The sequence below is a fragment of the Hakea prostrata genome, chromosome 5 (assembly GCF_041222555.1).
Source record: "Hakea prostrata isolate BN-2017 chromosome 5, UWA_Hpros_2, whole genome shotgun sequence".
In the NCBI taxonomy this organism is placed as follows: Eukaryota; Viridiplantae; Streptophyta; class Magnoliopsida; order Proteales; family Proteaceae; genus Hakea; species Hakea prostrata.
The window spans coordinates 51,414,609-51,427,819 of NC_142604.1; the positions used below are offsets into that span (position 1 = coordinate 51,414,609).

At 37.6% G+C, this 13,211-nt stretch overlaps 1 pseudogene across 1 annotated transcript; it reads left to right on the forward strand.

Annotated features, from left to right (window-relative positions):
* Positions 1–7,789: 7,789 nt before the first annotated feature.
* On the forward strand, positions 7,790–12,700 carry LOC149016448 (disease resistance protein RGA2 pseudogene; annotated as a pseudogene). The gene is made up of 2 exons (XR_016173338.1): positions 7,790–11,177; positions 11,539–12,700. The product of XR_016173338.1 is annotated as a disease resistance protein RGA2 pseudogene (transcript).
* The last annotated feature ends 511 nt before the right edge of the window (positions 12,701–13,211 follow it).

Consider the following 13,211-nt stretch of genomic DNA (forward strand, 5'->3'; position numbering starts at 1 on the left):
ATGTTGGGATCGTCTTCTCTTGGGATTGAGGAGGAGAAGATGACAAGACATTTCTAAGGTATGAATTCTCTACGAGTTACTATCAATTTCTTTAATAACGTATTTACTTTGCAATTCATGGCCTCTTTTCATAGGTTCTTCTTTTGGGGTTCTTTTTCAGTATTTTCTCATCAAATGTTGTCTTCAAGTTAAAATTTTTAAAACAATAAAATGTTATGCTGAATTTCCATATGCATTAAAACTTTGATGGTAAGCATTTGGAAGAAGAAATTTCTACAATAACACTATAGAAAAAATTAAAATTAAAATTAAAAAAGAGGAAAAGTTTACTAAGTAAAATATCATTTACTTATTATTATTATTATTTAAGAAACAGAAAATCTAACAAAAACATCCACCAACACTATCAGATTTTAGGAGAAGAGAAAAAAGAAAAAGAAAAAGTTAAGAGCAATTATGGTTTTATTCTTCATCGTGGAGTTGTTGAGTTTGTTGGGTTGCAGGATATGGAAGCTGAGGAGAAGAAAAAGCTCACCAGTAAAGGAATCATCAAAGCAGAAGTGCTCGCAATAGTTAGGGCCCTGGCAGCTTACACATACACCATTTGAGTTCTTCTTTTTTTTTCCTTCTTCTACCCGTGTTGGACTTTTTCTTGATTTTTTTTTGATGTAATAGTATGGACGTCCATGTCATTGCCTGACAAGCTATGCAAATTGGGACTAGTGCATGCTTGGTTGGAAGTTATTCCGATTGAATTATCACACTGAGATGATCATTAACCATAAGTAATGTAGATGAACTTTCCCCCTTTGGGAACCATGTTATTTCTTGTCAGTTCTAGTCCCGTTTGTGGTTTTTCCATTGAGATTTATCTAAGAGATGATAACTCAGGAAGCAGAGAAGGTGCTTCAAAGAATTCACATTCTCTTCATATTCAAATTTATTTGAGAACAATACTATTTCTATCATGTTTTTTTTTCTTTCACCTTCAATTGAAGGGATAAAAGGAAGGTCTTCCACTTTTTCAAAAATGGATTCCTGAGTTTTAGTTATGTAGAAACAGGTCTATTTTTACTTTTTGGTAAGAAATATGTATATGCTAAGGTGAGATCAACAGAGGTTACCGAAATACACAAATCATATATTAAGGAATGAAATTTGACCATTGTATCTTACGAGCAACAAGCAAGATTTAAGGAAAATGAGTCAGCAGTGCTGTTTAACTTTCTTTCATACATGGGTAAAAGAAGAATGCATACAAGTACACTTGGATATTGTTCTTTCTCATTGAAAAAATTTCGTTTTCATCTCTAAGCATTATGATCTTGAACTATCAAGCAATAATTCCTTCCACAGAAGCTCCATTCAAATTGCAAGTTTTGGAAAGGCATGTTGGCTCTTAGTACTTTGAATTCTTCTTGGAGAACACAATTTCCCCCCATTTGGTAAGCTCCATTTTCACTTTTAACAGCCCACCATTACATTTTACCGTAAAGTTGCATTTACTTTGACAATGGAAAAATACAAAGCACTTTTCCAGATTCACTGTGATTTTATGCCAAAAAAAACTTCTAGACCTTCTCTTTTTGAAACCTATTTGGAAAGGGACTCCATATGAACCAGTACAAGGTGATGAAAATTTTCCTTCGGAGAAGTTTTTTTTAATTTAATATCCACTGTATAGATTCTCTATTTTGTTAAACTGAAAATCCACTATAGAGTCTCCGGAAAGCACAATAAAAAACCCAAGATCCTTGAGTTTTCCCATGCTCTCTCCTTTGAGATTCAATGGTGGCCTGGAATTCCCACTCCATCCCCCTCGTACATGTCAAAGTGAAGCATGCATCTGAAACAAAACAAACAGTAGTAAAAATATGAACTAAAAACACTGTAGCTAGAACCATATCCATGGTAGGAATGGCAAGAGTATAAAAGTTGCTGGTGCAATATAGATACAAACCAAAAACACACACCCAGATTTAGACTTTCTAGTAGAACAACTTATTGTCTAGGTCTTGGTGGAGATGTTTCACGATTTCAGCACTTTTGTACTTCTTCGTGCCAATCTGGAGTCCTTCGATGACCTTCAAGGTCTTTTGTAAAACATCTCAAACTGTGAGTCCTATTTTGAAAACTAACATGTCCATGTGAAACTCTGCCAATTGAGATAATTCGTCTGCAAATCCTTCTGCAAGTTCCTCTCATTCTGTCTCTGGAACTTGGAATTTGCAAGAATCTGCACTTTAGTGAGGGATATTTGGTGGAATAAGGCCCTTGAATCGTCAATTCCTTGGAAGAACTGGTTATACGAACCCAATCTCAGTCAAGACAGTATGGTAATAATTCTTCTTCTGGTTCTGTTGAGCAAAACAATTCTGGCTCTGCTTATGGCACTGTTGCTCCTGGATACAATAATGTCGGACATGGTTCTATAAATTCTGATTCTGTGAATGCTGGTTATGGTACTTCACACTTCTTGACTGAGCCAAGGGTAGTGTTTCAACTCTGCAAAGCCCATGGCCACCTTTGTGCTCAGTGTCCAGAGAGGTTTAACCATGCCTACGTGGGTAAGATAGTTTGTTCTTTTATTCTTTCTTCCTCAAACAATCTGATGGATAAGTCTGTTTGGGTTTTGGATTCAGGATTTAACTGCCATCCTGTTGCAGATTTAGCTCACTTCACTGTTCAATAACCCTACACTGGTTCTCAAAATGTGATTGTAGGTAATGGTAGTGCCATGTTATGATTCATATTGGAATGCTTACTGTTGAGAGTTCTGGTTTTTCAGTTTGTTTATCTGAAGTCCTGTGTGTTCCAAGCATTAGATATAATCTTACCCAAATGGAAAGCTGGAGAACACGTGGGCAAGCCGAATATATGGGAAGATATTTGAGTCTGCCCAGGCCCTTTCCTTGACATTCAATGGTAGGAATTCCCACTTCATCCCCCTCATACATGTCACAGTGAACCATGCATCTGAAAGAAAACAAACAATAGTAAACAGATATTTGAAATTCACAATTATTTGAACTGTCTTCTATCTTATTTTTTCTCCATCAAACAAAAAAATAATAATAATAAAAAATAAAAAATCTTCCTTATCATTTTATTTAACGAAAAAGGGAGAAAAGTGGGAAAGGGAAAGAAGAATGTACAATTAGAGAATCATCAGCTAGTGTTACAACTTACAATCCAGCGGCATATTGCCACTGCGTTTGCACAAAGTCTAACATGGGAACTTCTCTGTCTACCCCATCTCTACTGTGGTCTACCTGCAGCATCCAATTGCTGTACTCAGCCAGGCCAACTCTCTATCGTAGCTGAAGACAATTCTCTAGCAGCTGACCTTGCCAAATAGTCTGCTACTATGTTTATCTCACACCCACAATGAGATACTTTGCAGTCAATTCCCTCTAAGTAGAACTGGGTAGAACTGAGTGGTCTTCTTCAAATAAAGATTGCAAGTTTAGTTGGGTAGGACTGAGTCCTCTTTTATGGTAAGCAAAAGCTATATATAATCTCACATACATTCATTAGAAAACCAAGGACTGAAAATTAACCACTATGTCTAACTTGAAACAAAAAGAAAAATGTATGTCAGGAAAAAGAGGTCAGCAATCTTGTTTAGCTCCCTTGAAATTTGCGTATAATAAGCAGTTTCCCAAACAATTCCTTCCACAGAAGCTCCATTCCATTCAAAAATAAGTTCGGTAAGGCGTGGTGGGCCTTTACCACTGATATCCAAAAGCTATGGATTTAGTGTGATTCAACTTCTGTGGTGGAGTCTACTTGCACTCGTTTGGTGCCCTGTTTCCTTAGACAAAACTAGCATTTTCTTAGTCAATTACTTGGAAAGTCATCAAATGCTTTGAAGAAGTCAACTACATTTGAGAGTTGTTAAATTTGTTGGCTTGCAGGATACGGAAGTTGAGGAGAAGGAAAGCTGACCAATAAATGAATCATCAAAACAGAGGTGCTCTCACTAGCTAGGGCCCTGGCAGCTTGCATATGCATTAATTGAGTATTTTTTCCATTCACGGACTTCATTTTTAGTTTTAATGTAATAATAATAATAGAGACGCCCCTCTCAATGCCCAACAAGCGATGCAAATTGGGACTAATGCATGTATGTTTGGAGGCTACTCTAGATGACTTATCACTCTTTAGATGATCATAAACCATAAGTGATGTGTATGAATTGCCCCTTGTGGGAACAATACTATTTCTCATCAGCTCTAGTCCGGTTCCTGGTGTTCCCATTGAGATTAGTCTAAGAGGTGAGAATTCAGGAAGCAGAGGAGGTGCTTCAAAGAATCCACATTTTCTTCACATTGAAATTTATTTGAGATATCTTCTATCTTGTATTATTTTCTTTCACCTTCAGTTGAAGGAAAAAGGGAAGGTCTTCCACCTCTTTCAAATATGGAGTGCGAGTTTTAGTCAGGTAGAAACAGGTTTATTTTTACTATCTGGTAATAGAGATGTATATGCTAAGGTATGATTGACAGTAGGATACCCAAAATATATAGATCATATGAATAATGCTGGAACTTGACCACTGTATCATACAAGCAACGACCAAGATCTAAGAAAAATGGGTCAGCAGTGCTGTTTAACTGATAGGGCGTATACACTTGGTTTGTGGTGGAGGTGTTGAGAGTGTGAGTCATGCTTTTTGTCATTGCTCTCATGCTAAAGATTGTTGGAAAATTTCTCTACACACCACCCCAAAATGGGGTAGCTAAGAGGAAGCATAAGCATGTTTTAGAATCTGGGTTGGCTCTACTTTTCCAAGCTAGTCTCCCCTGAGTCTTTTGGACAGCGGCAGCTCACACTGCTGTATATATAATGAACTGAGTTCTGCTTAAGGTGTTGAATAACAAGTCTCAATTTGAGGGTTCCGTTTGGGGTCGTTCTAGATTACTATTTGGTCAGAGTTTTTGGTTGTCCGTGCTACCCATGGCTCAAACCTTCTGCACCAGCCAAGCTTCATCCACATTCTAAACATTGTATTGTTCCATTGGCTGAGATTGCATATGTTGTCATTGTTGGCAACTAAAATACAGTGTGTTCTAAGAGTACATGACTTGTACTAAAGTGGAGTTCCCATAAAAGGCTTTGGGCATTTGTTATATTTTTCAAAGGGTGATTAACACTATTACAATAGTTTTGAGTGTTTGTGAGAAGATTTAAGTGTTTTGAGTGAAGCGAAGGTTACTTAGAATGGTGGATTTCACAGGTCACTGCACAAGGGTCACGTTGAATGAATTTTTGAGTAGTCATCCAGTTGTTTTCTAGGTTCGACTTAAACTGAAGAAACGTAGTTCATGAAGTCTTCTTTCCAACGCACTTTTCGGATTTTGATTTTAATATCAAACAAGGAAGTTATGAGGTTTCTCGTGAGAGTGTGTGATATGAAAGCAAATTTTGGCATTGTAGAAGAAATATCAAATTTGGCTACTTTGATGTAATCTATTTTCAGGGGTTCGAAAATAATTTTTAAGAGTTTGAGGGTCTTTGTGAAATAAGTTTTACATCTCAAGGAGGAAAGGGTAATTTTGAAAGATTGAATAATATAATCTAATGGTCATTAGAAGGACGTGGATGAGGATCCCATTTTGAGGGTCAAGATTGATGCGCTTGGTTTTCAAGTGTCCAAGACAGAAAAGATTCTATCGCGTGCCTTTTGGTTGATCGGGAGCATGATAATGTGGTGCACCACAAAGTATAATGATCAATATTATCCAATGTATCGCAACTTAAAGGTAAGATTAGTAAAGATTCCATTTGAAATAATCTGGTGAAGGGTACTCTAATCTTACATCACTTAAAGGATCTGACAGCCCAGATCACACCCGCCTTTTTAAAGCTGATATCAAACGGCTGTGTGAATTCTCTTTGGGACTCATCTAGAAGATGAAATCCAACAGTTCTTGTGCATCAACGTTCATTCTCTTTAAAAGCTCGAATTTGAGCGAAACAAAAGAGGTTTTTTGAGATTTTTGGCTTGTGAAGAATAAGAAAAACAAGGAAGAGAAGCCAAGAAGTAAGAGGGGTATGGAGAACAAGTTTGGATGTGTATTTTGGTGAAAACGTTGAAGAAGAAGGTTAGTAATCTATTTTAATTTCCCTTAATTTAAAAAGTTTTACCTTCAAGTAGTTGCTTATTAGGGTTGAGTTGTTTGAGGTTGTAGCCTTATACTTTTGTGGATGCAAGAGTTAATACTGGAGTGGGTGCTCCATGTTTTGAATTAATTAAGAGTGAGTGCTCTCTGATCATTGTAGTGATCAAAATTTTAGTTGGAAAGTATTAAGTAAATACGAAGCTCTATTTAGAGCATTACTCCATGAATGTAGGCAATTTGGCTGAACCACGTAAATTTGGTGTCTTGCGTTTCTAGTTTATTTTTCATTGCATATATTGGAGTGCTTTGATTGCGAGTAGTGTTGCACTGTCTGGTAGACTCAGCCACATTGTGGTCTATGGTGGACATGCCCTTGTGTAATTGATAATTACAGGATTATCTTAACCAACATTGTCTTGAGTTTAAAGAAGCGTCTCATCAAAAAGAATTTTAGAAGATACTGATTCACCCCACTCTCAGTGTCAATCACTGTCAACCTGTGAATAACACCTTGTATTTTTCTTGGGTACCCAGCAGCGTACAAGGATACTTGTATTTTGATCCTCAGTCTGGAAAAATTACAAGTCTTGGCATATGGGTTACAAATCTAGACATTACTTCATTAACTCTCTTTGACAAAAGGTTAAAAGAAGAATGAATCCACAACTGGGCTTGGATATTCTTTTTTCTCATTGGAAAATTTTCGTCTTAATACCCAAGCATTGTGAGCTTGAATTATCAAGCAATAATACTTTCCACGGAAGTTCCATCCAGATTGCAAGTTTTGGTAAATCCTGCTGGTTCTTGGTACTCTGTATTCTTCTTGTGGAGCAGAACTTTTCCCAGTTTGGTAAGCTCCAGTTTCATTCTTAACAGCCCACCATTACACTTTACCCTAGAGTTGTTGCATTTACTTGTCTACGTAAAAATAGAAACACTTCTCCTGATTCGCTGTGATTTTATGCCAAGAAAATTTCTAGTCATTCTGCTTTTCAAACCGCAACTTGAGAAAACCAATAAACAAGCAAATTCGGTGCCAAGGACTCCCACAAAAGCAGAATTTGAGGGGTAATTTTCCTAAACAGCCTTATTTTGACCGTAGACTACAGCTATGATCCACCAACTATTATGCCAATGCCAGTCTCTATAATCTAAGAAAATTAAACGTCAGCTGAAGCTTCCAGGCACTGCTGAAACCTTAATAAAGATTTGATATACTCTCAGATACCACCAGACATGCCCATATGTTATCAAATTACTAAATAAAGAAAGCACAAGAACAAGTAAATTAAAGTGAAGAAAGTTTAGCCAAAAGAAATAAAAACCCTTGAAAACCCTTTTCCTTGTTAAAATTTTCCACACTCGTTGTTCTCCATAAAAAGGGTTCTACAAAACTGGATTGAAAAGACACTCTTGAATCTTGATGAGTCCATGGCCCATTTACAGTTTACTTCCCAGACAGAGTCAATACCTGATAAGCCACCGCCTTACCAGTTTACCCGTTGTCAGTTATCATCCACCCATTCCTCCTCCATTAATGCTCTCACTCTCTTCATGGTTCCACCTGTCCCCTCCACTCCCTGGTCGGCTATTATTTCTCCAATACCCTATTAATTCTTGAACCTCCCAACACCCAACTACTTCTTTTACTTCTGTAGATTCATCTTCACTGGCTGTAGGTGTGAACAGAAGGAAATAAGAGACACAAATGTTCTTTCACCCTTGAAGATCATTCCATCAAAACTCCAGCAGCACCTTCCCGTATCCTGATTCCATACTTCCTTTTATCCCTGTAAGAGAGATTCAGAGCTTCATTAAGCTACAAAGAAGATGGTTGATGCACTTCTTCAAGTTGTCTTTGAGAACATCAACTCCCTATTGCAGAAGGAGTTTGCTTCCATATGGGGTGTAGATCGAGAGATAAGAAGGCTTTCAAACACCTTGGATATCATTCGAGCTGTATTAGAAGATGCTGAGATGAAGCAATTCAATGATAAGGCAATTAAAAGTTGGTTAAAGAAACTGAAGGCTGCTGCTTATGATGCAGATGACATCTTGGATGAGTGTGCTGCCAGAGCTCTTCAATTGGAAGAAACCCAGATGAGCAACTGCACCAGCCAGGTTAGCCTCCCTTTCTCATCTTGCTTCAATCTTGAACAACTTATCTTTCGTCGCAAGATTGGAAAGAGAATTAAAGATATTAGGGAGTGTATTGATGAAATTGCTAATGAGGGATCCAAATTCAATTTAAACCCACGGGGAACTGTGGAATGGACTGTTGGTAGTTGCAGGGGAAGAGAGACTAGCTCCATCCTAACTGATTCTCGAGTTTATGGGAGAGAAGAGGACCAAGAAGAGATAACCAAAGTACTGCTGGACAACATTAGCAACCCAAATTTGATGGTTTATCCAATAATTGGAATGGGTGGTCTTGGGAAGACCACACTTGCTCAACTAGTCTACAACCATGAAAGGGTGAAGAATCACTTTGAGACCAGAATTTGGGTTTGTGTGTCCGATGATTTTAATGTAAAAAGGCTTACAAAAGCAATCATTGAATCTATGGGTGGAACTGCTTATGATCTCACAGAATTGGATCCGATGCAAAATCGTCTTCGTGAAATGTTGGGTGGGAAAAGATATTTGATTGTATTAGATGACGTTTGGAATGAAAATCAGGACAAGTGGGACATCATGAAATCTTCACTAACATGTGGGAATGAGGGAAGTACAATTCTTGTAACTACTCGTCTTCAAAAAGTGGCATCGAGCATGGGCACATTTCCTCCCCACGACTTGAAACCACTCCCAGAGAGTGACTGCTGGTCTTTGTTCAAGCAACGCGCATTTGGTGTTGGTGATGCTAGAGAAAATAATACAAAGTTGGAGGCGATCGGCAAGGAGATTGTGATGAAGTGTGGAGGTGTTCCTTTGGCTGCAAAGGCTTTAGGAAGCTTAATGCGCTTCAAACACACAGAGGATGAATGGTTGTTTGTGAGAAAAAGTGAAATTTGGGATCTTCCAGTAGGCGAAGAAAACACCATTTTGCCGGCCTTGAGACTGAGCTACTATCATCTACCCTCACATCTAAAGCAATGTTTTGCTTTTTGCTCCATATTCCCAAAGGATCATATGATGATGAAGGAACAATTACTCCATCTTTGGATGGCTAATGGATTTATTCCAATTCCATCTAGAGGTAACATGGAGTTGGAAGACATTGGGAATGAAATTTTCTATGAGTTACTATGGAGATCTTTCTTCCAAGTCGAAATGAAATGTGCTAATGGCAACGTATGGTTTTGTAAGATGCATGATCTAGTCCATGATCTTGCATGTTCTATCATGGATAATGAATGCTTGACCTTAGATCAAACTAGTAAGAAGAGCATTGTACCGAAAGGGATTAGACACTTGGAATTGAAGCTTGGATATGTTTACTCCTCAGAGACATTCTTACCCTCCATCAACAAGTCTTTAAGTCAGTCTCAAGCCATCCGTACACTGCTGATAGATTCCTCGGTAAATGCTGCTGTATTTACCCCTCATTTGAACTTTTCGAATCATAAATCCCTACGAGCATTAGAATTGGTTTTCCATACAGCAATTGGTCAGCCATCTTTAGTTGTCTCTATGATAAATTTTGGGTATTTGATACACTTGAGGTACCTGAAACTCTCTTACATGAGTATTGAGACATTGCCCGAATCCTTGAGCAACCTAAAGCATTTGCAAACATTGAAACTAGATATGTGTTCGTTGCTTCGAAAGCTGCCTATGAGTATGTGTACCATGAGCAGTCTAAGGCACTTGGATATTTGGGGATGTGACTCACTAAGGCAATTGCCAATTGGGATTGGTCAATTAATTAACCTCCAAACATTGAGGTTCTTTATCGTGGGGAAGAAGAGTGGATGTCATATCAGTGAGTTACAAGGATTGAACAACCTTCGAGGATCACTGCATATAAAAGATCTGGAAAAGGTGAAGAATGCTGAGAATGCCAAAGCAGCCTATTTGATAAGAAAGAGAAAAATTAACTCTTTAACCTTATCTTGGTCTTCGAATATTGATCAAGCTCCAATCCAACAAAATGCATTTGAAGAGGTATTGGAAGGGCTCCAGCCACCTGAAAGTATAAAAACATTGAGAATAGAAGGCTACTTGGGCATGGAGTTTCCAAGTTGGATGGAAGATTTGTCGTTGCTTCAGAATTTGGTTCGTGTAAAACTCAGCAACTGTAACAAATGTGAACATCTCCCTCCTTTCGAAAATCTACCATGTCTGAAGTTTCTTGATTTAAGGGGAATGGATTCTGTACGACACTTAGGTGCTGAGATCTACAATAATGATGGCCCGGTCAAAGGATTCCCGTTGCTAGAAGAATTGAATTTATATGACATGGAAAATCTAGAAGGATTGCGTTTGAATGTTCCAGAAGGAAGAGTACTCCCTCGCCTTGTAACTATGAGGTTTACAAATTGTGACAAGCTAACAACCCTCCCGTTGCAGGGACTGAGCTCTTTGAAGACATTGGCAATTGAAGGTTGTAAAAGATTAACATCTGTCTCAGGGATGATATACTTAACTGCTCTTGAAGAGTTCATAATTGATGGTTGCTTAAAGTTGGAAATCTCCCAATTGGAGGATTTTCGGCACCTCATGTCCCTTCGGAGAATAGAGTTTGTCAACATGGTTCATTTAATCTCTTGGCCAGAGAACTTGAAACATGTTACATCACTTGAACATTTATTTATCAGTAATTGCAAAGGACTAAGTGCGTTGCCAGATTGGATCCAAAATCTCACCTGTCTTCGAACCATCAAAATAATCTATTGTCCAAACCTAACAGTCTTGCCCGATGGTCTTCAACAGCTGACAGCATTGCAAACTTTTGTAATAAGAAAATGCAACAATTTCATAGAGACACGATGTGTAGAAGGAGGGGAAGATTGGCACAAGATATCCCACATTCCAAATGTCAGCGTAACATGATGTTTGGATGGTTTCTATTGGGGTGGAGGAAGAGACGATGGCAAGACAATTTCTAAGGTATGACTTCTCTATAGGTTACTACCAATCTCTTCAATGGCATATTCACTTTGCAAATCATGGCCTCTGTTTATAGGTTCTTATTTGGTTTTTCTTTTCAAGAAAACATTATGCCGGATTTTCATAGGTATCGGAACTTTGATTGTAATCTGGCACAAGAAGAAATTTCTAAAATAAAACAACATAAAAATAATGAGGAAAAAGTTTTCGAGTAAAATGCCATTCTTTAAAATTACAAAAGAAAAAGAAAACCTATGATAAACATCCACCAACACTATTAGATTTCAAGAGAAAAAGTAAAAGTATGAGCAAGTATATTTTTATTCTTCATTTAAGAGTTTTTAAGTTTGTTGGATTGCAGGATACCGAAGCTGGGGAGAAGGAAAGCTCACCAATAAATGAATCATTAAAACAGAGATGCTCTCACTAGGTAGAGCCCTAGCAGCTTGCAGATGCACTATTTGTGTATTTCTTGTTTCCCTGCTTTTTGACTCCATTTTAGTTTTAAATATAACAATATAGACGTCCATCATTGCCCAGCAAGTATTGCAAATTGGGACAAATGCATGCTTAGTTGGAAGACATTCCAGATGAATTATCACACTGTGATGACCATAAACAATAAGTAATGTGCATGAACTTTTCCCCCTGTGAGAACAATATTATTTGTAAGGTTCTAGCAAGATAAGTTTTTCTTGATGGTTTACAAAATTTTCTGCATCATGAATGGTGTGAAAATACCAACCATTAAATTGTTTTGCACTATCCTAGCATCCTGTACCCTTTGGTCTTCAAATTTAAAATGTTGCCACTTTGAAAACCCCATTCACATTCAAACTTAAAATGTTGCAGAGGTTCTATAGTTTAGCTAGTGACTAACCATAAATGGCAGATTAGAATTGCATCAATAAGATATTGGATTGGTCAGCTCTAGTCTGGTTCCTGGTGGTCCCATTGAGATTAGTCTCAGAAATGAGAATTCAGGAAGCAGAGGAAGTGCTTCAAAGAATCCACTTCTTCTTCACATTCAATTTATTTTGACATTCAATTGAAGTACTTCTATCTTGGGTTTTCTTTAAAAGGCAGGTCTTGCTTCTCTTCAAATATGGATTGCAGGTTTTAATCAGGTAGAAACTGGTCTATTTTCACTTTCTGGTAAGAAACGTGTATATGCTAAGGTGTGATTGACAGAGGATATTCAAAATACATAGATCATATGCATGATTAAGAATTGGAATTTTGCCATTGTATCTTACAAGCAACGAGCAAGATCTGTCTGCGGAAAAAGAGTCAGCAGTGCTGTTTTAAGTCTTTTTGATACATGGCTAAAAGAAGAATAAATCCACATGTGGGCTTACTGAAAAATGTGAAAATATACGAAGATAACACCAATCTGTTGGAGGATATTTGAGTGTGCCCAGGCGCTCTTCTTGACATTCAATGCTAGGAATTTCCACTCCATCCTCTCATAAATGTCACAGTGAAACATGCATGAAAAACAAAACAGACAAAAGTAAACAGATAGAAGGAAGGACATACAAGGTTAAACTTGACATGTCAAAAGCCCATACCTTTGGTTCTCCGATTCTCAAGGATATGCTCAAACCCATAGGATTCCAACCAGGTTTCAGCCGAAACCTAAATCTTCAGTTCCATCCTCAATATCCAGGTTGGAATCGACTTTGTAAACCTTGATGAAGGGGAGGGACAAATATTGCTTGCGATATTAGAAAGAAATTACACAAATCGACAACCAACATGGCCTGAATAGAATCAATAAAAATCAGGAAAACCCTAAACCTAAAAATTTACATGCAAGGTGGACTTGCAAGCACAATATATTAGGAATATAGAACTGGACAGATTATGAAATTGATTGAGACAAAGCAATGAAACTAAGGGAGAGGGGGAATGAAACAAGAAATTATACGAGAAAAGAAAGCGAATGAATTGAAACAAGGGAGAGGGGGGAAAAAATTAAGATATAAAAATTGGTTTGAGATGAAGATTCACAACAGTTTTCAGATTCATGTG